Here is a 23,909-nt window from a genome sequence, read left to right as displayed (position 1 = left end):
CTACCTGACTACTTACTGTAAATACGTAACACTAACCTGACTACTTACTGTAAATACGTAACATTAACCTGACTACTTACTGTAAATACGTAACACTAACCTGACTACTTACTGTAAATACGTAACACTAACCTGACTACTTACTGTAAATACGTAACACTAACCTGACTACTTACTGTAAATACGTAACACTAACCTGACTACTTACTGTAAATACGTAACATTTAACCTGACTACTTACTGTAAATACGTAACACTAACCTGACTACTTACTGTAAATACGTAACACTAACCTGACTACTTACTGTAAATACGTAACACTAACCTGACTACTTACTGTAAATACGTAACACTTACCTGACTACTTACTGTAAATACGTAACACTAACCTGACTACTTACTGTAAATACGTAACACTAACCTGACTACTTACTGTAAATACGTAACACTAACCTGACTACTTACTGTAAATACGTAACACTAACCTGACTACTTACTGTAAATACGTAACACTAACCTGACTACTTACTGTAAATACGTAACACTAACCTGACTACTTACTGTAAATACGTAACACTAACCTGACTACTTACTGTAAATACGTAACACTTAACCTGACTACTTACTGTAAATACGTAACACTAACCTGACTACTTACTGTAAATACGTAACACTTAACCTGACTACTTACTGTAAATACGTAACACTAACCTGACTACTTACTGTAAATACGTAACACTAACCTGACTACTTACTGTAAATACGTAACACTTACCTGACTACTTACTGTAAATACGTAACACTAACCTGACTACTTACTGTAAATACGTAACACTAACCTGACTACTTACTGTAAATACGTAACACTTAACCTGACTACTTACTGTAAATACGTAACACTAACCTGACTACTTACTGTAAATACGTAACACTAACCTGACTACTTACTGTAAATACGTAACACTAACCTGACTACTTACTGTAAATACGTAACACTAACCTGACTACTTACTGTAAATACGTAACACTACCTGACTACTTACTGTAAATACGTAACACTAACCTGACTACTTACTGGGTAGAATATTGTATGAACACAAACATGACTACCTTACTGTAAATACGTAACACTATCCTGACTACTTACTGTAAATACGTAACACTAACCTGACTACTTACTGTAAATACGTAACATTTACCTGACTACTCACTGTAAATACGTAACACTTACCTGACTACTTACTGTAAATACGTAACATTAACCAGACTACTTACTGTAAATACGTAACACTAACCTGACTACTTACTGTAGATACGTAACACTAACCTGACTACTTTATCTGTAAATACGTACACCACTAACCTGACTACTTACTGTACATAACCGCTAACACAAAAACCTGACTACTTACCTGTAATACGTAACCACTAACCTGACTACTTACCTGTAAATACGTGGACAGTTTTACCCGGACCACTTACTGTAAATACGGTACACTAACCTGACTACTACTGTAAATACGTAACATTTACCTGACTACTTACTGTAAATACGTAACACTATCCTGACTACTTACTGTAAATACGTAACACTAACCTGACTACTTACTGTAAATACGTAACACTAACTTGACTACTTACTGTAAATACGTAACACTAACCTGACTACTTACTGTAAATACGTAACACTAACCTGACTACTTACTGTAAATACGTAACACTAACCTGACTACTTACTGTAAATACGTAACACTAACCTGACTACTTACTGTAAATACGTAACACTAACCTGACTACTTACTGTAAATACGTAACACTAACCTGACTACTTACTGTAAATACGTAACACTAACCTGACTACTTACTGTAAATACGTAACACTAACCTGACTACTTACTGTAAATACGTAACACTAACCTGACTACTTACTGTAAATACGTAACACTAACCTGACTACTTACTGTAAATACGTAACACTAACTTGACTACTTACTGTAAATACGTAACACTAACCTGACTACTTACTGTAAATACGTAACACTAACCTGACTACTTACTGTAAATACGTAACACTAACCTGACTACTTACTGTAAATACGTAACACTAACCTGACTACTTACTGTAAATACGTAACACTAACCTGACTACTTACTGTAAATACGTAACACTAACCTGACTACTTACTGTAAATACGTAACACTAACCTGACTACTTACTGTAAATACGTAACACTAACCTGACTACTTACTGTAAATACGTAACACTAACCTGACTACTTACTGTAAATACGTAACACTTACCTGACTACTTACTGTAAATACGTAACACTAACCTGACTACTTACTGTAAATACGTAACACTAACCTGACTACTTACTGTAAATACGTAACACTAACCTGACTACTTACTGTAAATACGTAACACTAACCTGACTACTTACTGTAAATACGTAACACTACCTGACTACTTACTGTAAATACGTAACACTACCTGACTACTTACTGTAAATACGTAACACTAACCTGACTACTTACTGTAAATACGTAACACTAACCTGACTACTTACTGTAAATACGTAACACAAACCTGACTACTTACTGTAAATACGTAACACTAACCTGACTACTTACTGTAAATACGTAACACTAGCTTGACTACTTACTGTAAATACGTAACACTTACCTGACTACTTACTGTAAATACGTAACATTTACCTGACTACTCACTGTAAATACGTAACACTAACCTGACTACTTACTGTTAATACGTAACACTAACCTGACTACTTACTGTAAATACGTAACACTATCCTGACTACTTACTGTAAATACGTAACACTATCCTGTCTACTTACTGTAAATACGGAACACTATCCTGACTTCTTACTGTAAATACGTAACACAAACCTGACTACTTACTGTAAATACGTAACATTTACCTGACTACTTACTGTAAATACGTAACATTAACCAGACTACTTGCTGTAAATACGTAACACTAACCTGACTACTTACTGTAAATACGTAACACTAACCTGACTACTTACTGTAGATACGTAACACTAACCTGACTACTTACTGTAAATATGTAACACTAACCTGACTATTTACTGTAAATACGTAACACTAACCCGACTACTTACTGTAAATACGTAACTTTTACCTGACTACTTACTGTAAATACGTAACACTAACCTGACTACTTACTGTAAATACGTAACACTAACCTGACTACTTACTGTAGATACGTAACACAAACCTGACTACTTACTGTAAATACGTAACACAAACCTGACTACTTACTGTAGATACGTAACACTAACCTGACTACTTACTGTAAATATGTAACACTAACCTGACTACTTACTGTAAATATGTAACACTAACCTGACTACTTACTGTAAATACGTAACATTAACCTGACTACTTACTGTAAATACGTAACACTAACCTGACTATTTACTGTAAATACGTCACATTTACCTGACTACTTACTGTAAATACGTAACACTAACCTGACTACTTATTGTAAATACGTAACACTAACTTGACTACTTACTGTAAATACGTAACACAAACCTGACTACTTATTGTAAATACGTAACACTAACTTGACTACTTACTGTAAATACGTAACACTAACCTGACTACTTACTGTAAATACGTAACACTAACTTGACTATTTACTGTAAATACGTCACATTTACCTGACTACTTACTGTAAATACGTAACACTAACCTGACTACTTGCTGTAAATACGTAACACTAACCAGACTACTTACTGTAAATACGTAACACTAACTTGACTATTTACTGTAAATACGTAACACTAACTTGACTACTTACTGTAAATACGTAACACTAACCTGTCTACTTATTGTAAATACGTAACACTAACCTGACTACTTACTGTAAATACGTAACACTAACCCGACTACTTACTGTAAATACGTAACTTTTACCTGACTACTTACTGTAAATACGTAACACTAACCTGACTACTTAATGCAAATACGTACCACTGACCTGACTATATACTGTAAACACGTAGTACTAACTTGACTTTAGTTTTTATTTATTACTCCAATATGGTGCTCTGCAGGTAGGGCGTAAAAATTGTACAAACCATGATTGTAAAAGGCGACTTAATTTGGTATATGCTATCTTTACGACTTTCCTCTTCTTAATGCTTCCCTTGACACTACTTATGTGCTGACCTTTATCTGAGCGGTAATGGTTGTTGCTACTCATTCGTAACATTTAGCAGTTTGGAAATGGGGCGACTGATTGGCCCGTTGTCAGTATAATATGACCAGGTGAGGTGTCCTGCTGGTTGTCTTCGGCAGTATGCTTCAGTGAGGTACATGTAACACTATGGCATTGGCATCAGATCAGCGCTGTTTCGAGGAGACAAATATACCGCCACCTTCCAAAAGACTACAAACAGACATCTCACACAGACGTTCCTGACAATAACATATGAAGCACGTTTTAACGACACCATCCTCCGAGATAAATTAATGATTTGTTGTGGAAACATTTGCTAAATTATCACTTTGATCAAAACTATTTATTTTCCAACATCTTTTTAAGATCTTGTTTTTTATTTAACCAAATCGACAGATACAAATCAAGGTGAAAGTGTATCATTGAACACAGATTTGTGTTTGTATATGATACAGAGATACAATGCCAGTCACACCAAACATTTATGTATGTTATAAAGATTCTTTGCGCAAGCATTTATTTTTTACCCAACACCTTAATGTTTAAATGTCATCGACAATTAGTCGATGTTACACCTGATCAAAACAATAGCGTGACGTCATAAAAAGGCCATATGTGGTTGCTGGAATTAGGAAGTAGAATCCAAAAGCAAATCCATGCATAAACAACACAAAATCGTCAACAAGCGCATTTCAACGTGTTTCCAATGTGATAATAACCATCAATGTTATCACGTTATTATAGTAGAATTAATATACAGCAACACGTGTTCTTTGATCGCGTGTCGGCTATAAACGAGATCAATAGATCTTTACATAAGATCCTTGTCAGGCCTTCCTAGAGTAATAAGTATATTAATAAAAACAAAAAACAACCAAGAAACATCATAATAACAATGGACTTCAGATCTACCGCCTATCTCATGTAAGTGCAACTTCTTGCATTCAATCACCGTATCTCGAACAGACGTGTTTATTTGGAACGTTTATTTGTTCTTATGCTTGATATGAAAGATTTTGTATCTAGAAAAGACTAGTCATTGATATTAAGTGCATATTGTACATTATTTTGTGAATAACAACATTTGAAAAACGTCTTAATCAAAAGATAGTGAATCATGAATAAACAAAATAAAAAATATATTTATCACACGAGTTAAAAGAAGCATATTGATTGCCTCTAGATTTTTATTATTTCAAACAAACGTAAAAATATTTTTTCAAACACAGTCGTAATTTGCTGACAAATGGGAGGCAAAGAGGATGTTGGATTCGTGACGTTTTTTTTTCCGACCTCGGATTTCGAGAGGTGGGAACCTAAATCAAGATAATCTTCCATAAGTGGTATCACAGTGTTCATATTGTGTCATGTTAGTTTGATAACATGACGTTACCCGGACATCACTGCGATTAAAACGAGCATGAACACGTGAATGAAATATCGAATTCCCTTTTACATACACAAGGGCCTCCATGTTATTATATATAGTTCGTTTGATCGATTTTGAGTTAGAATTACAGTATCGTTTACATGGCGTTAGCATTGTGTGTATATCAGACGACACGTGAAATTTCCTATATAAACCGTCTGGTATATCGGTCCTGTCATAATCCATATCGACCTCTACTGACGTTGGTCACGACATGCGGAAGTGAAATGAAAAATCAAAATCAAAACTACTAAGCTGACTGGTATACTCCTGTCACTACCTTAACATATTGCAAATAACAGCTTCAATTTTACGCGTGCTCGTCAGTGATATGGACATTTTTGTCTGGAGGATTGGGTAGTAATGATTAATGGGTAAATGTATGAGCGCTTGAGTATGAATAAAGAATACATCACCCATACATCTGTCAAGCAACGTCCTTGTTTTCTTGTACAGCTGATAAATACAATGGTATTGTCGCGAAACCGTGAAACACAGCATTGTTTACATAGTGAACATTGGAATATCGTTTTCGTTATCGTCATATGTACATAAAGTCTTTGTATTTAAACTATCAAAATGGTGTCCTTAATGTGATATTTTACATTTACAAAAGTAATATGTATACAGCAAACCTAGAAAAAAAAAGAAGACAAAATGAACATTTACATTCTAGTAAGACCTGTTTGTGAGCAATATGGTCGTGTTTTTACTCCTCTTGTTTTGTTTCTGTTCATAGCTTGGGCATGTCTACAAATAGTAAATTTTTATAGTATTATTTTCTTTGTCATTAACAGACTGGTTGGGATATTATCTCCTGTTATAACCGAAACCATTATTTCTTTTGCTGAATTTCTATATGATGTGGTACTATCAAGCTATATCGATACAATATTAATGGCACGCTCGCTACCCCTTCGTAGTTGATTGTCAGAGTAAAAGAGATTCTGGTTTAGAAAGCTATGTTCAATACAACCATGTTCTTTTTTTTCTGCTATGATCTTGGCCATAATCCAGGGACCTCTCATACCTTAGATTTGGCTTAATTTTTGTTCGCTATGTTTAAGAAAAATATTCAAAGACAATTCAACATGGTATATAAAACTGTGTTTTAGGCATCTAATGAAACTATACACAGTCAATAAGAAAAGAAAGTGCGATATCATTAAAAACGCGCTCAAAAGGCTGTCTAAAAATATATATAAGGTCTTATCAACAGCTACGTCATCAAATCACCAAAACACATTACTTGATCAAAAGATCAAATATTCAACGAGTTTTATTGGGTATGAGAACGTCAATACCGGGGATAGCCACCACCTTTCTGGTTATTATTTAGTATTTTCGTGCCGAAGACGCCGAAGATTGTTCTGAGGAAACCTTTGCCACTTCTGAATCAATACCGCCCGTATAATTCTTCAATTATTTGGCCTTTTGGATCCCGTGCATTGAATTTTTGTCCAATATAGCCCCACACATGTTCAATTGGGTTCATACCTGGTGACATTGCAGGCCATGGGAGCGTCTCTATAACTCCTTGTTGAAGATATCATGCACTAGGCGGGCTCGGTGTGGTTTCGCATTGCCATCAATTAGGGCAGGCTGAACTGCCAATAGATGGACATTAAACTGGCGAACAACTAGAGGTCGTAGGATGTGATCACGGTACGTCTGCCCATTTAAAGTTCCATCAAGGACATACGAGCGAAGCTTACACTCCAGTGAAAAAACATCTCAAAACAGTAACACCGCCATCACCGAGTGCCGTTGTACCCAGAAGTTGATGATTGTATGCCTCCAGACATGGACCTTGCCGTCTGGCGGACTAAGTAAAAAGAAGCCTTGATCAAACCAGTCGACTCCTCGCCAAGACTTAATATTCCATGTCCGATGATGACGTTCCCATTGCAGTCTTGCCTGTGCAATCCGGTCAACAGAGGACGTCTTTTGGTCTGCGAGAGTGAAGTCTCCTATTAAGCAAACGTCTTTAGACAGAACTCCGGCAAACGTGAATATAATAATCATTGGCGTTCCTCTGCGCTGTGAACCTTTGGCAATGGTAAATGCTTTCGAGGTCTGCCAGAACAGGGGCGCTTGTCAACATTTCCGGTTTGGTTCACAAAATACATTAACCGAGAAATTACAGATGTATACGATTCTATATCTACGATACTACAAAACAATCAAACGATAAGTATGCTAAACATTCTACATAACTTAGTCACTACACGAAAGAGATGATTGAGAAGCACCAAAAGGACATTCACGATCACGAGCGTAGTCGATATGACAACAGCTACAAAGGGCATGAAAAGAAAAAAAGAGGGAAATCTATGATAAGCCCTCACACAAATCCTGGTTATTGTAACCTTTAATCTTAAAGTGACCATACGCTAGAAGTTATGCACAAGAAACATTTAAAGTTTCAAACTTGATACGACATAGGTGTGACTACAATATAGACTGGCTCTTGTTAACAAATGCCAACAGTGTTTCATCCTATTGTTATGTCGATACTTTAGATATAAAACAAAAGGTTAACGCTTTTATTAAGCAGTTTACAAAATATCATTCAGAATGGAGCAATCAAAATGGTAAAATTACTGTGCAGAGAAATCAATTGGTTAAAAATGATAACGTTTTAATGTTGTTGTGTTACATCACATGAAGATGATGGAGCATTACGGCCTCATCAATACTAGAGTCCTGTTATGTAGTTAACATTTCCTGATTACAGCGGCGGGGTTATAATTCGTGTTTAATACATTAATCCCAGTGTATATCTATGGTGATGACCACTGTTACGGATGTCTGGTCTCTAGATAATGATATACAGTTGATATAGGTGTAATTTACTCATCTTAAACTGTCTTCTGTAGACGTCATTTTGAGTAGTAATCTAACGAATCGTCATACATTGAAAATACCATTGACGTTTTCATGTGAACGGAGAACGTTCTACTTACATCTTCTTTACCGCACAGAGGAGCGTGACCAAATTTTTACAAATTATATATACTAACAAATTACGAAAGCAGTAGAGCCAACCTAACAAAAATGACAGAAATATCTACCTTTTCGTCCCTATCTTTGACAGCCACGCCTTACACTGAAATCTGCTATCGTTTACATCCTTGAATGAAACACATGACATGTCATCTTTTGTTAAGGCCTTTCCAATTAGTTATTGTGGAAATATATTCTACTGTCCGAGCAACGGATAAACGACTATAGCCTTTTAACATTTACAGATCATTCTGAATAATATATTTCGGTATTCTATCTGAAGATGAATTCCTTTATTCCAATAGCTGAAGATTCACTGATTTACTCAAAGTGATGCGTGTTAGACTTATGTGTTAATGTTGTTATTACCTGTATGACATCGAGTTGGTTACGCTACATTTAATCATTATATTGATATTTACAATGTAAGATGATAATAATAATCAAAAATAAACATAAACTGTGTCCGTTAAAACTGATATTTCTCCTGTTGTGATACTGTGTATAAGGTATGTGAATTATTCATGATATACTTGATTGTAAACAAGTATCCAATGTCCATTAAACAGCCTGATTTGATATTGGTATATATTTTATAAAAGCATAAGTATCGGTAATATTATCACAAGGATGTTTACTCCGATGTCATAGCTACATTGGCTTTATACCACTGGATCATGGGAAACCGATACGCATATCGTGTTGGTTAAAACGTATCACAAGTAAAACAAATGGAGGTAAGCCTACCTTCTGTCGTTCAAAAATTCATTTTTCCTTTACTTCAAAACATGTGTGTCTCTATTCCTGGAAAAAGGCAGGTAGCAGGAAACTAACGAGTGTATAGTTTCATAAACGTTTGTCAAGTTAGTGTAACAGAGATAATATTATAGAGATTGTATGATTGTAAATAGTCTAATCACCTTTTGAACAACTTGGTCCAGGACGATAAGGCTATCCAATCTAATGCGATAGAGATTAACGATAGACAAAATTTAAAAAATAATAATAATAACAACATGTTTAGCTGTTTGATCGGAAGAGGTAAGTAAGTTTTATTTACGGGTTACCTAGTGCCCTGAGATACTCCTCAGGCACGTACACCTGTAATCTAATAGTAATCGGATAGCACACTATCCAGCCACCGGACTCGATTTCATAGCAGGCGATCTATGTGAGGACTGATACAATTTAACCACAAAAGTCAATGTGTGGCTTAAGGGTTATCACGTTCATTTATTTCGGCAAATGTTCGTCGCCACATCAATAAAAACGAGAAGTATATCATGTACAGATGACTATTTTAAAAGTTTCCGCTGGATTTAATGTCCTACAACATTCGTTCAAGATAAATCTAGTACTTTCAAACCAACGAATAGATACGTGTTGGTTTAAAGATAAACGTACTATAAATAATCTCATGAAAATAGATTTTAGCCAGCGTAGAATGGCCTCCTACCTTTACAATATAAAAATACTAAATTAAATTGACCTTTTTAATTTTGGTCTGAAGGATATGTTTGATTCTAAACAAAGGGAGGGTGATATAGTATTACATGTCAGCTCAATCATTCTTTACAAAAACTAAAAGGCTGATGGCCCGTTTAAAGTCATTGCAATAGATGTTTCACAGAAAAATCATTTTGATATAGTACTGACAGCTATTTTATCTTTTTTCTCTGAATTTAGCGAGAATGGAGTACCTAACTGTTATTGCTGCTGTCTGTTTGAATACCACTCGTAAATTCATTGTATACAGCAAGTTTTGCATTTGAACAACAAACTTTAACGGATATAAATATTCCTCATGAAAACACCGCCTTTGTAATTGATCAGAATTTAAAGCTACGTAAAACCAGAGACATACCACGAGACGATAACTGGTCAGGCATAGTTTATGTCATCTCTGAATGATACAATCATTTTACTGAATTATCAATATCTCACATCTCACTAATAAAAATGTATTAATAAGTATAAGGGTATATTATAAGACACAGTAAACAAGAGAAGGGAAGTATACATTGTACATCGTGGAGTGGTTACACAAATAAACACAGTGATAATTACACAATCGAAGATACGTCAGATAACCAAGCAATCAAAAATAATTACGCAGCCTAAGTTAATCAAAGGAAATACATAATCGTTTATGTTAACTACAGGCAGTGACCTAACGACCTACATCTGACATAACAAAGATTAGAATCCACGAATACAGTTAATAACAGGTATCACAGCACGCGAGACAATTACAGGTACCAAACTTATATAGAATCCACGAATACAGTTAATCACAGGTATCACAGCACACAGGTATCACAGGTATCACAGCACACGAGACAATTACAGGTACCAAACTTATAACCTTGGCAACAATTGACACAAACATACAAAATCTGGATTTTTGGAGATCGTTATTAGCGTACAAACATATGTTAATATAAATGTTTATGTAGTATTTCCCATTGTTTGGTTCCCGGTTTGTCGGAGTACATCGCTCATACTTGTCGTCGCATGGTATTTAGTGTGAAGTGATATCTCTCATTGTCTGGTTCTCAGTTTGTCGGAGTGAGTAATATCTCCCATTGTCTGGTTCTCAGTTTGTCGGAATACGTTATATCTCCAATTGTTTGGTTCCCGGTTTGTGGGAGTAAGTAATATCTCCCATTGTCTGTTTCCCGGTTTGTCGGAGTAAGTAATATCTCCCATTGTCTGGTTCCCGGTTTGTCGGAGTAAGTAATATCTCCCATTGTCTGGTTCCCGGTTTGTCGGAGTAAGTAATATCTCCCATTGTCTGGTTCCTGGTTTGTCGGAGTAAGTAATACATCCCATTGTCTGGTTCCCGGTTTGTCGGAGTAAGTAATATCTCCCATTGTCTGGTTCTCAGTTTGTCGGAGTGAGTAATATCTCCCATTGTCTGGTTCTCAGTTTGTCGGAATACGGTATATCTCCAATTGTTTGGTTCCCGGTTTGTCGGAGTAAGTAATATCTCCCATTGTTTGATTCCCGGTTTGTCGCAGTAAGTAATATCTCCCATTGTCTGGTTCCCGGTTTGTGGGAGTACGTATTATCTCCCATTGTCTGGTTTCAGGTTTGTCGGAGTGAGTAATACCTCCCATTGTCTGGTTCCCAGTTTGTCAGAGTGGGAGATATCTCCCATTGTCTGGTTCCTGGTTTGTCCGAGTACATCTCTCATACTTGTGGCCTGGTATTGTATTTAGTGTAATGTAATACCTCCCATTGTTTGGTTCCCAGTTTGTCGGAGTACATCTCTCATACTTGTGGCCTGGTATTGTATTTAGTGTAATGTAATACCTTTCATTATTTGGTTCCCAGTTTGTCGGAGTACATCTCTCATACTTGTGGCCTGGTATTGTATTTAGTGTAATGTAATACCTTTCATTATTTGGTTCCCAGTTTGTCGGAGTACATCTATCATACTTGTGGCCTGGTATTGTATTTAGTGTAATGTAATACCTTTCATTATTTGGTTCCCAGTTTGTCGGAGTACATCTCTCATACTTGTGGCCTGGTATTGTAATTAGTGTGAAGTGATATCTCCCATTGTCTGGTTCTCGGTTTGTCGGAGTAAGTAATATCTCCCATTGTCTGGTTCTCGGTTTGTCGGAGTAAGTAATATCTCCCATTGTCTGGTTCTCGGTTTGTCGGAGCACGTATTATCTCCCATTGTCTGGTTCCCAGTTTGTCGGAGTAAGTAATATCTCCCATTGTCTGGTTCCCAGTTTGTGGGAGTACATCTCTCAAACTTGGCGCCTGGTATTTAGGGTAACGTGTTATCTCTCATCATTTGATTATTTGTTTGCCTTTAAGATTTTCTGAAATCCGAATAATAGTTGTGTGTTGGCGCCGCGTTGGACATTACCGTGGTGATTGTAAAATCATACGTCACATTTGCAACAATATAATATCCTTACAGGAGCGTTTGAGAACGTTTAGCTCGCGTTAAGTGAGCACTTGGAACGCCTACATTACTACCGGTGCTAAAGCGGTGTGATCTCACGATTCATCAGGTATCTATATGCTAAAGACTGGAACAATACAGTGAATCATTTCTGTCTTTTAGATCGGGGTTTGGTGGGTGTGGGGAGTTTTTGTTTTGTTTTTTGTTTAACGTCCTATTAACAGCCAGGGTCATTTAAGGACGTGCCAGGTTTTGGAGGTGGAGGAAAGCCGGAGTACCCGGAGAAAAACCACCGGCCTACAGTCAGTACTTGGCAACTGCCCCACGTAGGTTTCGAACTCGCAACCCAGAGGTGGAGGGCTAGTGTTAAAGTGTCGAGACATCTTAACCACTCGGCCAGCGCGGCCCCGGTGTGGGGAGTAGGTTGTATCCTAGAGGAGTTCATTAGAAAACGTAAAAATTTCTACATAAAAGGTATTTTTTCTTCCCGTACCCAAATATCATACCACAATAATTCAATAACAATGCCAGATCTATAGTAGCCCTGAGGATTATGTCATTGCTTGTTGATGATCTGTAAAATATCTAAATAGTTCATTCTTTATTTTATTTTTTATCTGTACAACCAATGCAACCATCAAGAAAATGAACACAAATCCTTTGACACTCGTTAATGCCTGCTCCATAAGCTGAATTCAAATTGATGCCTCTCCGACGCATTAATCTCAGCAGATCGTGGCGTGAGTATATATATTGTTTAGCTGTGCAGATTTAACGTGCATTCCTCTACTTAAATCGCATTGTAGTTAATGGCGACATATACACCAAATACCGGTAACAAGGGTAGCGACGTAAAATAGTATTCCTGCAACTTTAACTGAATATAAGAACGACACCAATGATATCCCTAATGCTTAGTAATTAGGGATTAAGTAATTAATGATAGACATATTCTTGATTAAAGGGTCATAACGACTATTACCGGTCAAGAATTAAAACACATCATCAAACAGCATACCTGTCATTTTTCTGTGTCCCTTTATATATATCATATGTTTTTACATCTGACTTTTTCTGAATTCGCATTTGAAAGGCAGTAAAGGATCCGGACAATATCTAAATAATTCATCCTAAAGAGGAATGGAGCAGGTGAAATTTGTAATGACATTACTGCAGATTCTAAAAGTCAATGAAATGTGTCACATTTCTATAAAGAACACATTCCTCTGTCACCGAAGCAATAAATATTCTATAAAAAGCTGATAAATGACTCGCAGAGGAAACAATACGGGTCACCTAATCAGTTTACTAAACCGGACTCCACTGAAGATATATGTCTTTTTTTATTACACAAAACAGTAATAAAAATGTAGCACGGAAATGTGATTTCAAAATCAATGTACTAAACATTAAAAATAGGACATTATTGCACAAGTAAAAAGTAACTTACAAGATAAAGTAACAAAAAATACTGTAACGAAAGGCACCGGTACGTAGAAATGTGGCACTGGGCGGTAATAGAGACATTAATGTTAAACTGGTCTAAGAAGGAATAAATAGAAACAAAATAACATCACTGGAGACAAAGGAAACAATACGGGAGACAAAGGTAATAACACTGGAGACAAAGGAAACAATACGGGAGACAAGGTAATAACACGGGAGACAAAGGAAACAATACGGGAGACAAAGGTAACAACACGGGAGACAAAGGAAACAACACGGGAGATAAAGGTAACAACACGGGAGATAAAGGAAACAATACGGGAGACAAAGGTAACAACACAGGAGACAAAGGAAACAACACGGGAGATAAAAGGTAATAACACGGGAGACAAAGGTAACAACACAGGAGACAAAGGAAACAATACGGGAGACAAAGGTAATAACACGGGAGACAAAGGAAACAACACGGGAGACAAAGGTAATAACACGGGAGACAAAGGTAACAACACGGGAGACAAAGGTAATAACACGGGAGACAAAGGTAACAACACGGGAGACAAAGGTAATAACACGGGAGACAAAGGTAACAACACGGGAGACAAAGGTAATAACACGGAAGAAATAGGAAACAACACGGGAGACAAAGGTAACAACACGGGAGATAAAGGTAACAACACGGGAGACAAAGGTAATAACACGGGAGACAAAGGTAAAAACACGGGAGACAAAGGAAACAAGACGGGAGACAAAGGAAACAAGACGGGAGACAAACTAAAGGGCATGGGCCACGAAGGCTACAATACGAGAAACAAAAGTTACAACATCAGTGTCAAAGATAACAAAACGGGAGACAAAGGAAACAACACGTAAGACAAAGGTACAAAGAGACAAATGTAACGACGCATGGGACAAAGGTACCAACACGTGAGACAAATGTAACGACGCAAGGGGCAAAGGAAGCAACACGGGGAGACAAAGATAATAACACGTGAGACAAAAGTTACAACACGGGAGACAATTGAACCAACATTAGAAACAAACGGAAACAACAGCGAAGACAGAGGTAGCAATACGGGGACAAAGGAAACAATAAGGGCGACAAATGTGACAATACGGGGGACAAATATAACAAGACGTGAGACAAGTGTACCATCACGTGAGACAAGTGTACCACCACTTGAAACAAATGCTTCAACACAGGATACAAAGGTAACAACACTGGAGATAAAGGTAACAACACGGGAGATAAAGGTAACAACACGGGAGACAAAGGTAACAACACGGGAGATAAAGGTAACAACACGGGAGATAAAGGTAACAACACGGGAGATAAAGGTAACAACACGGGAGACAAAGGTAACAACACGGGAGATAAAGGTAACAACACGGGAGATAAAGGTAACAACACAGGAGATAAAGGTAACAAACACGGGAGATAAAGGTAACAACACGGGAGACAAAGGTAACAACACGGGAGATAAAGGTAACAACACGGGAGATAAAGGAAACAACACGGGAGATAAAGGAAACAACACGGGAGATAAAGGTAACAACACGGGAGATAAAGGAAACAACACGGGAGATAAAGGTAACAACACGGGAGATAAAGGTAACAACACGGGAGATAAAGGTAACAACACGGGAGATAAAGGTAACAACACGGGAGATAAAGGTAACAACACGGGAGATAAAGGTAACAACACGGGAGATAAAGGTAACAACACGGGAGATAAAGGTAACAACACGGGAGATAAAGGTCACAACACGGGAGATAAAGGTAACAACACGGGAGATAAAGGTAACAACACGGTAGATAAAGGTAACAACACGGGAGATAAAGGTAACAACACGGGAGATAAAAGTAACGATACGTGCTATAAACTGATGTGATTTTTGTGATTTTTTGTCATCAGGATGAAATCAAAGATGTACTAAATTCTGTTTTATTTCTGTTTTCCGTTCTCAACCGCTGGTTTTTAAAATGTTGTGGCTAATGAGTTTAATAACTTTATTTCAAGCAAATTCTGGCTTAGTCTTCCAAGGAATCAATAAGCACCTTGACGTGCATATTCCAATCGATAGAAAAAAGCATGTGGTATTATTTGATTGCCATTTACTAACTGAACCATAGTTGTATGTAGAAAAGGAATGTTCCCAAGGATGAGTTATACTTATGTCAATTAAATTGGGCTGTGCCAGTATTTACTTCAAAATCTAAAAAAAACAAGGCTTAACACATAACATAACTAAACTACAATACTATTGGTAATAACGTGGTAGGTCAGTTTCAATAGCACTGTGATGTGCGATACCACTAGTTTTATATATACCCTAGTCTTTGCAGTTTTATATCGACCAATCGGAGGCCTCGGTCAGGCTGACCGGTCGGAACACCGATCAAAACAAATTTGCGCTAGGTCGGTTATTAAAAGTTTCGTTGAAATCCTCCCTACAGTTTTCGAGATACCTGTCGGAAATCTCGTAAGAATAATCACAATAAGAAATGGAGCAAAATCAATATGTCCCCAAACGTGATATGGATATCAGTGTCAAGATATTTTAAAAAATGCCGTTCATACACCAGTGAACAACAAAAAATAACAATTATTTCTTAGATTTACATTTCAAAACTATTTTTTAACGTAATCTTTGAAAAAAATCATAAGAAACAGTATTCTACGTTCGTTATACGTAGTGACGAAACAGCTGCATGATCGATATAACAGCGTAACAGATAGTTCCAATTTGGCGGGAAAGGTAATCAAGTACACAAGTACACAAAAGTTGATAAAACATTATTTCATGTGTAATCAAATCTTAGGTAGATAATCAATGTTGACGTTGGCACCGTCAACAATGTACTGTATGTATTCATACGCGGCAGGTTAATTGTTCACCTAGGAATGAACGCTAATTTTGTTAGTACCTTCATAAAGAGAACACACAGTGGAAATGTAAATATTTCTTAATGGTCAGTGCATCAATCTACACTCCATTATTCGTGCCAGTTATGACAGCGGACATTTATCGTTCCTGTGTTCGTATCCGTAGCGACAGGATATAGCGAGATTGAAAGCAATCATCAATATAATGCTTCATCATTTATTGTCACACAAATGGATCTATATTGACTAATGGCATGTTGCATGAGAAGAGTTTTCAATATTTCGAATAGCGCAAACAATTTATTGCATTAGTTCAACATAACTGTGTTATCTGCAAGGCACGATATATTGTCTATGTATGTTACTCATATGATGCTTAATTGTTATGGTCATTTTTACAAAATTCAACAAAAGATGTTCCATTCTTTGGTTTAATGGTTAATTCCGATAAACCGTGATATTAGAAGTCATGTCTGATATATTTTACCTTCCGGTCCGCCTGTCTCGTTCAAACAAACCACTGTTCTTCTTAAAGTGTTCATTCAGTTTTGAAATATAAAATTGATATATGTTTATCTCTACATACAAAGTAAAACGCCGCAGGATAAAGCTTGTCCACGGAGTTCAAAGAGCTTAGCACAGCTGGCATATGTTACCGGACGATGCGTACGCATTACAGAGATGTCCAGTTCAGTCAATCATTGGTCCAGTTCAGTCAATCATTGGTCCAGTTCAGTCAATCATTGGTCCAGTTCAGTCAATCATTGGTCCAGTTCAGTCAATCATTGGTCCAGTTCAGTCAATCATTGGTCCAGTTCAGTCAATCACTGGTCCAGTTCAGTCAATCATTGGTCCAGTTCAGTCAATCATTGGTCCAGTTCAGTCAATCATTGCTGATGAAGTCTGTGGTAGCTCTCAACTAGCAATTCTGTTAGGTGGATCATTAGTGTATCTTACGAAAAATCAGATTATACAGAAACTTTTAAAAAAGTTCTCTGAAATATCAATGCCTTTATTGCGTCGATATCCAATGATAATCAATACTATTTAATTAATGATTACGAAGACGGAGACAAACCATATCTCATTGAGCAGAACTACGTCACAGGACAAAAACGCAGTTGATACAGCTAACCTTTGCATGTCAGAACCGCGATATGAATTATCGATACATGAGCCTACGTCACAGTCCAACTACTTAATTGTACATTGAGACTTATCCTCACTGATTACGACGGATTAGCGTTGCAAACAGGAGTTTATCACCAGAACAGACACTTCACACGGAAGTGTAGGCAGGATATAGGGAACTGTCTACCGCATCAACTCCAGCGTCCGTCAGGTCATGACCGTATCTACTAACGATCTAGCCATTTTCCTGAAATACCTTCCGGAATACGACATAACGAAATTCGCAGATAACAAATTCATTGATCACTGACAATAGTTTAAATGAAGTTCAAATGAAATATCAAAAGACACGACACCCGAGTTCAAGTCTGTATATCAGACAGGGTACTGTGAAGAATATATTTACCACTTTATAGCATTGCCACTATATAACCTTACCAATTGTACTTGGGCATTACCACCTCATGACTGCCAATAACGCGCTTCATTAAATTTGCCCTTTGTCCAGTTGGCATTCATATTGCTCATAAATGCCAACTGAAAACAGTTCAATGCTTAAATAGTAACACTTTGGCAACGGAAGAAATGCAATATCATGCACGGTCAATAGTCATCTTATATCGCGATGTAATACATGACATTGCGTGTCAGTGTCATCGGCAAAGGAGTTGGCATGTCAACGGATTGCATATGTCAAAGAAATAGCCATGCCATCGGAATCGCTAAAGCAAAAGGGGCAGGCATGTCAAAGGAAAATGCATGCAAAAGAAGAATGAAGGTGATACTAACATGTGATTTAAGTATGGATATATTACCAACAATATTAGTATGTGAAGTTACTTTGCCATATTTAGGTAATGTAAACAGAAACTCTCATAAAATCATAATTTTCTCAAATATTACTTAAGGTACTCTCTATATTACTTAAAACAAAATTTTCAAAGGCATTTCGTGTCGATGATAAAGGAAAATAGCAGCATACAAGTAGTAGATAGTCACTTTGGAACGGATTTTGCTTATAACAAAGAAATCATATAAATCTACGAAACTATTTTTATGTATGTGTTCAATTATTTTACTTTGTGGCAGTACTGTTTTTTTGACTCGTCAGGGTTGAATTGAGAAACAAAAGCGTATCATTACCATCCTTTGTAGTTTATGTTCTATCTATTAACATTGATACGGATATAGAGAGAAGTACATTGTAGATAAGTGAAATGAATAGTAAATACTTATTTTTATCTTATGGCTTCGTTATTAAAAGAGTTTGGGACGGAAAGTGATTTCCAGAGGATATAGATTTCATAATTTTATATTGTGTATCTGCTGCTCTGACGATAATATCACTCAGGTTCGCAGAATATCTGTGAAATTATTATTTCAAAGTATTAATTACGTAAACCTGTTACCTGAAACAATCAGCCAGTCAACAGAGAAAACAAGTTTGCTAGACCTTTAGATTATACAACCGGCGAAACACAGACACATACATGTATGGAAATTGACATTAAATAAATTGATGAAGTAAAATTGTATATTTGGTATATCCTAAACAACCAAAATGCATCATACGACCATCCCGTCCTTTAGGTTAAACATGCAAGAGATACTTTGGTCAAAAAGGAAGATAGAAATCGACGTCAACAAAAGCTTAGACATAGAAGAAGGGCTGTACATTGCTCACATACTCCACAAGGTCATCCTAAGGTTACCAGGGATATTATAACTCTATCCCAAATCCCAAATAGGGTTAGAGAAAGACAGCTCGCACGCGCTTTATGACGCTGTCCACAACACTGCATCATTTTATGTTGTATATTGATAACGTCATCGATTTCGACGTAAATTTCACGGGCATTGATGATGACAAGTCAGGTTTCCTAACTTACAATTTGTTACTGTTTTTAAGTAGACTATGCGAGAAAAAAATAACCAAGCATTAGTTTTGTCCCGTCTTTTACACTTGGGTTGAGATATCCCTGTACATGGAGTAGACCTATGTATGATTCACTAATTTCAAATATACATCGCATATATATTTATGTGTAAATTCTGAACCTGTTAGAGTATCACGTATTGGCATACGTCGGCTATCCTATATTAAATTTTGTTATGTATAGTGACACGGTTTGTTCAAAGCTCATTTGTTAGATACATATTCTGGAGGTTTGTTCGGTTCTTCATCACTTTCCTAAACAATGTATTCATGTTGTTATCATCTTATTTAGATACAAAAGATTCGGTACGATTATATAAGGCACAGCAAGCTATTTACAGTGTATTCTAAACGTATCCTCCTACATGCTACGTGAAGTAAAAAACCCGTCCTTTACATCCTCATATCTAATATATCTTTATTACTGAGAGATATTTTTAAGGTAAAATGCAAATACATTTTATAAACTGTGACGTATTGTATTGTTAAAATGTTCAATGAACATTGTATACTAAAGACAAGTATCCCCAACCCTTTGTCTTAAAACCATAAATTATATTTGAACCATTTATTTTGCATGGAGTTTAACGCTTATAAAGACGAGAGGATCCCGCAGAGATACCAACAGAAGAAACAAACAACATGAAAACAAGAGACAGGAAGGAAAGAAAAGATTGAGACCATAAATATTTCAATGGGCTGAATACCAATTTTGTTCTCTTCAATATAAATGATCGTGGACCGAGGATAAGAACATTCCTGCTAATGTTCGACGCCCGTAATATCTGTCGGTCATGATATCGTTAATGTTTACATGCGGAATCAATGAAGTCCTCAATTAAGTTAATTTAGAATTCGGAGGTCTATAAACAGCGGCCTGGCGATCCAGTAACATTCTATATTCAGAGAATGGTTCATTAATTGTATAGTCTGCCTTGTTTTTGTTTCCTGTTTATACTGTCAACACTGCCATTGGGAAACCTGGTTACTGTTTGTCATTATCAACATTCGATTCGTCTCGGGAAATCCTAGAATTTGGATCTACATATCTCAGAGTAAAGAATGCTGAGTTAGCGTCGCACTTCATGTACTGTATTTGAAAATCTATAAGGAAACAGCACAGATAGAACTTAGCAATTCCAAAAAGGAGCAACGAAACATGATAAGAGACCGACGGATATAAAACGTTCTGTTTATGGACTACTTGGATATACGCCGTTCCTTTGAGATAAAGTATAGTATGCGGGTGACATTTTCGCTAACACAAATTGAATCACTGGACAGCATTAAATAGGGATTTAGACTATATTGTACTTAGCCATTGTCGTTAGCACGCCAGTAAGGCAATGATCAGTTGGACATTGCCGCTTATGATATCGGTGGTAATACCGACGTGACAGGCTGTTAAGGTTTCACACTGACCAGCAATAACACTCCTGGTCATAGCGAGGTTATTAGCTACATTATTGGACTTCCTAATAGGATGATAAGGCTATTTACTGTAAACATAGCTGTATGGTGATTTTAAGTGTGAAAATGATATAAGAAATCGCAATGATAATTTATATAAAGCTATTTTACCATTACGTATGGACGCAAAGCGCAACGTGCTACTTGTTCACTAAGGCACTCCTATCCGTCAGGTATGTTAATATACTCCTATAACTATAACACACTGGAATTACGTCATCATTTTATACATTATAACTATATAACAAAATAGATACGTCATATTTTTTTACATTATATAAAGATACGATATCATTCTATGCAGTATAACTTTATCACAATAGGACTTTGTGTCTGTGTTATACAGAACCGCCATATTGTTGTATGAAACGTCTGAGACTCTAGTATACTGTATGATTGGTAATGTTCGTGGTGGAGGTTTAATTAGTAATATCCGCGACCATTAAATAAAACGCTAAGATTAGTACCAAGCAAATATTCATATGTAATCAAATGTATAGAAGTGTTTACTGCAAAATGTTGATAAGGCGTGGTTGTTTGAACTATTAGGACTGAACAACCTCGAAATATAAACCTCGTGCTTAACAAATATACAGTATACACTACAGTCGTCAAGAAAGCTATTGTTAGACACAAAGACAAAGGTCAATATATCAGTCTTGATTGAGGCAATTTAAATTTAGGGTCTGTTGTCTTCATAAGTCTGACACTACTGAACATGAATACGATTGTGATTTGTCAAGGAAAGGACACACCTAAGAATTGCAGTAGTTTCTAATTTTGATGGAGATGACTTAAAAACGGACAAGAAATATGTATTAGCGACTGAAAGAATGAGAACAAATACCGAAAGTTTGATAGGAGCGACGTGTAATCAATTTGTTTGTTAAACATTAGAGCTAAATGATGATGATGATGGTGTTTGTTAGTGTGCTAGAAACTGGTATAAAACCCCACATCAATGTTTAAACTTCATACTGAGAAAAAAAAGGATTATCAGTATGGCACATTTAGGTGTATTGAGTGTTTTCCTCTATTTCCTCCTGCTCTCGTTACTCCCGACAAAAATCGATACAATAGCTTTTAATTCCTACAATTGTTATAGGATACCAGTGATGAATTAAATCCCCACTTTGTCAATCCGATTTGATAATATCATTATTATATAATATACAACTTACATAAGGTTAAATAAATGTACAATCATACATTTAACTCGATAACATACGTTTATGTATCAGGACATGCAGGGAATAAATGAGAGATAGTGATCCGAAGACTTGTGGAAATACAGTATACACCAATACCCAACCACGACCTGAACTGGGCCGATTTCCTACCTTGTGACCGCACACTAACTTATACTTAGATATTGTACCCAGGAGAATGTATTCCTATAGATACCATATCCTCTTTGATACGCACAATGGACAAGAGAACTTACCTTTGTGTTGAGTTCTACGAGTCGAGTCGCTAGTTTCTGTTTACAGATATATTACTCCAGGTGTATCGCTAATCCTGCTCTGCTCTCATCCTATCGCACACGTTACACTTTCATGGAAAAAGAGGCTGCCTCACAGAATCATCGCAACAAATATACTGGCATGACAATGTGGCAATGACGTCACGTCCCCATTTGCCTTGGTTGCTAATGAGATCCTCCATTGTCCAGGAACCACAGCCGCTAATTTGGATAAACAGATTACCGAGTATGTGGATAGCAACACGTATCCCCTGTGTAAGTGTTAAACAATTGAATAATGCACAAGGTGTCCTAAACATAGCAACTCTCAGGGTGTTGTTCGGTTGTTAAGTGGTGTTCTCCTGATATGTATCTATATAAACTGTGACCGTAATTATGGAATCCGGTATTTGTGTTTCCCCAAATATGTATACACACTGTATTTTGTGAGGAAAATAGAGATACACTGAGGCTCATCAATATAATTAGCCTTACAATCTGAATTATATTTACTACAAATGCCAATCCATTGTCTTTTCATAAGCTTATACATTGAAGACTTTAATTATTTAAAACTCATTTAGTGTTAATTTTTTATTATATTTAATGCAGCAAAAAAAAAAATGAAGATAATTTGAACGAATAATTTAATTGCTCATCAGGATTATAGATATATAGATTTTGAAGGACAGTATAAAATGATCTAAGAACAAACATTTAAATAGTCTAATAGTGATTGCTATGATTATTTCAAGCTACCGTGGTATTGAAGGATGCGTGGTGACATGCAATATTTGAAAACAGACGCCAACTTGATTTTTTTTTCGCAGAGAATTCATCGGATGACTTACATTTCGACACCGTGAAGTAGAAAATAAAAGAGTCCTATGCTAGTTAGATGCTTTGGTATATAAATAATATTAAATAGTGTCCCGTTGAATATAATATGTATTTCATAAATATGACAGATTATTCGATATCTTTTTAAAAGATA

General features: G+C 36.4%; 1 protein-coding gene across 1 annotated transcript in view; it reads right to left on the bottom strand.

The window, feature by feature from the left end:
- The window catches only part of LOC117336796, a gene marked incomplete at its 3' end in the record, with an annotated part of 38,995 nt that extends 15,939 nt beyond the window's left edge, over window positions 1-23,056 (bottom strand). The window contains 1 exon segment of the mRNA XM_033897447.1: window positions 22,898-23,056.
- Between the last annotated feature and the right edge of the window lie 853 nt (window positions 23,057-23,909).

This window comes from Pecten maximus, chromosome 10, assembly GCF_902652985.1.
Source record: "Pecten maximus chromosome 10, xPecMax1.1, whole genome shotgun sequence".
In the NCBI taxonomy this organism is placed as follows: domain Eukaryota; kingdom Metazoa; phylum Mollusca; class Bivalvia; order Pectinida; family Pectinidae; genus Pecten; species Pecten maximus.
This window is presented reverse-complemented; position numbering and strand designations above follow the sequence as displayed.